Here is a 5,163-nt window from a genome sequence, read left to right as displayed (position 1 = left end):
AAACTTAAAAGTTTTTAAGGATCCTTATCAAAAGGATGTAGCAGGTATTTAAAAAAAAAAAAAAACCCTAAAAGGCTACCAAGGTTATAAATAGTCTGTTCATGGTGGAACCAGTGGTTTCCTCTTTGGTTCATCATATCTGCAAGGAACACCACGTATCTGCGACTATAGTTTTGCAAAATTCATCAAATGAATTGTTTCCATTAGAAAGTTAGCGACATAAGAAAGAGCTCAACATTTTCTTAATTTGGGGAACAAAGTGGTTTGGTAGATATAGATAAAATTTATATATGTCTCTCTAATCTATCTCAGGAAGCAAAGTGATTCCTATTTCCTAACTGTGGTACATGAAAAGCTTAGTCATAATGACAACAGACCACAAGACCATTAACTCACACAGAAGTCTACGTGAAGCAGTATATGGTCACACAGTAACTGAACAATCCTTAAATACAGAATAAAAATGATAAACACAACAATCAGCAAAATTCAAAGGGAAAAAGGGGAAAAGGCATGAATATGCTCCCCCACACACACCATTCTAAACCCTGGCTAATTTTACACCCTACAAGGATGCACATCTCATTTTGAATTTACATATGTGGCCATCAATTTTAAAAAGCTAAAATGAACAATATCAACAAATAAAAGGTCAGTTTTCATCTTTTGGCATGAAGGTGGCAACAGAGGAGAGAATATTCCACTTCCTAGATATTATGTAAAAGTAACAGGATAAAAAAATTAAACTGTTTTCAGCAAACTTGGAAGGATATAACCTGTACATTTCACAAACTCATATAAGCTGCCAAAGCAACTGAGATTGGATGGAAATATTAGAGAAGTAATTGTAAAGAAACTCAGAAGAGTAAAATGGCCCATCAATGACAGATTTCCAAAGATAGCAGCAGAAATATTCTTTCAACTTGTGTGGTACCCTGAAGTGCTAAAACTATAGTTTTTTCATATGCTAAACAGTACTGTCAATAGAATAGAGGTCTCAGAAATGGTAATAAAAGAGAAAATCACCCTAGGGAAAACAAATCTATGGAAAACAAGGGACATAAGAGCTAAGAAATTAAAAAGTAGAATAAAATTAAGTGGAAATAAAGACTTGAAAAGAATTAGAGAGTAGAAGACAGATATGGAAGACAGATAAAGTATATAGATACAATGAACATATTTGGAGTGCTTAAAAAGAAAAAGCAGGGGAACAGAAAGCTAATTTAAAGATATAAATTTTTTTAATTTCCTTGAAATAAAAGAAAACTTTATGAATATGGAAAGGTACCCTGTGGGCCAGGAAAAACCCAGGATAGACAATCCAGAGAGACTGCCTCACGGTGCAATTCAACTTTAAATGATAAACAAAGAATCATTAAGACAGCCCAGCAAAAAGAACACATTATTTTTAAGTGGAAAATTCAGATTTGCCAGTTGCATTCAATGCCATAAAATAGTACAGCAACATCTACAAGATGCTCAAAAAAATATTTCAAATTGTCCTTCAAGAATAAAAGCAACAATGTATAGCATGTTAACTATAGTTATTAATACTGTGTCACAGACTTGAAATTTGTGGAGAGTAAATCACACACACACAAAATGTTAACTATGTAAGGTGATGGATGTGTTAGTAACTTGATTGTGATAATCATTTCATATCTTTCTTAAAGACAGTGACTAGATGGACTTCAGCCAATAAAATGACTTGGGAAAACGACAGAAAAAAAAGGTTTGAGGATTGAGATGAATTAAAAAAGAAAGTTAATATATTACCTGCTCTGACAAGTAGAAATGGTACAATTAATAAACATGAAAGGGGAAAAGAAATTTAAAAGTTGAAAAAGTCTACCGATTGCCTTACAGTTATACCTGGAAATCAAGTAATATCATTAAAGCAAACCAAAAAACTAAAATAAATAGAAGTATAAATATATTTTACATAAGGTAAGCACAAAGTAAACACAAAGACAATTTTATTGGAGAGAAAGGAGAGAACATGAGGAAGATACTCATGCTTATCACTGAGCTTAGTAGAAAACTGATACACTTTAAAGAAAAGGAAATCTAAGGGAATAACATAAAAGCACAATTTTAAAGATAAACACTGGAATAAATATGGAATTTTCCTGAATCAGAAAAAGTGTATACTTAAAACAAAAGACACAAACAACATAATGAAAGACTAAGTACAAAAGCAACCTAAGTGTCCATCAGCAAATGAGTGGATAAGGAAGATGTGGTGTGTGTGTGTGTGTGTGTGTGTGTATATATATATAGATAGATAGATAGATAGATAGATAGATATACAATGGAATACTACTCAGCCACAAAAAAGAATGAAATTTTGCCATTTGCAGCAACATGGATGGACTTGGAGGGCATTATGCTAAGTGAAATAGGTCAGACACAGAAAGACAAATACTGTATGATATCACTTATATGTGGAATCTAAAAAATACAACAAACCAGTGAATATAACAAAAAAGAAGCAGACTCACAGATATAGAGAACTAATTTCCTCCTCCAGTGGGGAGGGGGTTTACAAACTGTTGGGTGTAAGACAGGCTCAAGGATATATTGTACAACATGGGGAATAAAGCTAATACTTTGTAATAACTATAAATGGAAAGTAACCTTTAAAAATTGTATAAAATTTTTAAAAAATAAAGTCAAAATTAAAGAAACAGCATTCACAAAAAGGCTATTAAAGAACAAAATAAAGCAAATATGAAAACATAATATTTAACATGACAGCACTTAGAAAAAATATATCTACTATATCAATATCAATAGGTTTAACTTGTTAAAAGAGATTTGAAGATTGAATCAGAATGTGAAACCTAGCTCAATGTTTAAAAGAACACCTAACACAAAGTGATTCACAAAAGTTACAATTAAAATGTAGGCAAAGATATACCAGCCAAATGGAAACCAAAAAACTGTAGATGGTGTTGATCGCCATATCAACCAAGGTATAATTCAAGTCCAAAATGATGTCAAGAAATTGTGTAACCCTACACAATGCAATTCACAATTTTAACTATACATAGCAAAACATTCATAAAACTGAAATTACAGGAAAAGACAGAAATACACTAGTTATAGGAGACTAGTTCTCTTCTCTCAAGTGAGAAAACAGTATCAGATCTGTAATGCAAAATGATCACCAAATAGGTCTAGTTAACATCCATCACCACAGTTATATTTTTTTCTTGCGATGAGGAGCTTTAACATCTACTCTTAGCAACTTTCAAACATACAACACAGCGTTATTAACTACAGTCACCATGCTGTACGTTACATCCCCAGGAGGACTTATTTATCTTGCAACTGAAAGTTTGTACCTTTTAACCCCCTTTACCCATTTCACCCACTCCCCACCCCCGCAAACACCAATCTGTTCTCTGTATCTATGAGTTTGGGTTTATTGTAGGGGTTTTTTTTGGGGGGGGGGGCGGAGATTCATGGTTTTTTTAGATTCTACATATAAATGAGATCACTGTCTTTGCGGGGATGGAGATTGTTAAGGAAACTGGGGATATAGGATTTAGTATATATTCATTTACTCTTTCAGATTTTTGAAACGTGTCAAAGTATTACCTATGCAGAACACTCAAGCTTAAAGGTAAAAATTTAATTTTAATTTATTGCTCTTGTTCTAAGGAATTGGAAATAATGTAAGAAATTATAAATTGAATTTAGCCTCTAAGATGTTCCTGAACCTAGTCATCAGACATACAACGAGCAATTGCCTTTCTTTTGGACACTGTTCTTTGGCACTAATAAAAATGTTTTAAGTTTGTTTTTATTTGGGCATCTGACTACCCCCTCATTAAGTAAGCATCACAGAAGTATGGGGTTTTCTTCCTGAAAGCACAAAAGATTAGTACACATAGAATTAGCAAGTGGAAACATGGGTGGTAAGTATTTTTACTGTTCACAAGGTAGGTCAAAAATCCTATCTCCCGGGCTTCCCTGGTGGCGCAGTGGTTGAGAGTCCGCCTGCCAGGGACGCGGGTTCGTGCCACGGAGCGGCTAGGCCCGTGAGCCATGGCCCCTGAGCCTGCGCGTCCGGAGCCTGTGCTCCGCAACGGGAGAGGCCACAACAGTGAGAGGCCCGCGTACCGGGAAAAAAAAAAAAAAAAATCCTATCTCCCTAATTATCACTCTTTGGTAAAGACTAATTGGGAAGAAAGCCAAGAATACAAATGGAGAATAAAGAGAAAGTAATTCTCTCAGCAGAGAAACAGTGGAGCTTGATAGCTTTTCAATGATTTTATTCAACAAAATAGAATCATCTTGTCACATTAATTTTCTACAATTTACTTTCATAAAGCATGGAACACAGGCTCTCTCCACAAAATTACTATTTTCCAACTTTCATCACATCTCCTGTCCTTCAGTGGCAAGATGGGGTAAGGAGCATGGTGGGGGAAGAGACGAGGGAGCAAAAGAGACATTTTCAGAGTTGAGACCTCCTTTGGAAAACTGCTCTCATGTAGCTATGTGCTCTATGAAATGTGTGGAATTTTATTTTAACACACTGAAGGCTTTATCTTAAAACAATGAATCAGAAATATGTATCTACTTATGGTTTGTTAGGGATAAGTAACTAGAGTCATATTTAAGATATGGAATCATATTAATTTTTCTAACCAATCAAAAAGAGTCATGAATGTTAACAGTAAGCTTTCAAGTTTGACCCTAACTTTGGTTACAAGGCCAATGCATCAACATTTGAGTAGGTTTCACCTGGTAGTAGCAATTCACTCTTGCCACACCCTTACCATTCAAATAACAGTAGTGTTCCACTTATTTGGAGAGTATTCAATAATAGTCTGTACTATCCAGATCACAGATAAGAATTCAGAAGTAAGCAAATAATAAAGGTATCCAACACAAAAAAACAGTACCACCAACTCATGCATTTAATTCATAAGCTGTTTCTTTAGATGTTATTCAGAGTCTGTTTTTACTTAAATTAAAATTTGGGGGGAAGTTCTACCAACCTACAACAAATCTAAAAATTATGGGTTTCCCTGGTGGCGCAGTGGTTAAGAATCCACCTGCCAAATGCAGGGGACATGGATTCGAGCCCTGGTCTGGGAAGATCCTACATACCACAGAGCAACTAAGCCCGTGCGCCACAACTACTGAGGC

Source organism: Lipotes vexillifer, unplaced genomic scaffold (assembly GCF_000442215.2).
Source record: "Lipotes vexillifer unplaced genomic scaffold, Lipotes_vexillifer_v1.1 scaffold1247, whole genome shotgun sequence".
NCBI classification, from domain to species: domain Eukaryota; kingdom Metazoa; phylum Chordata; class Mammalia; order Artiodactyla; family Lipotidae; genus Lipotes; species Lipotes vexillifer.
This window is presented reverse-complemented; position numbering follows the sequence as displayed.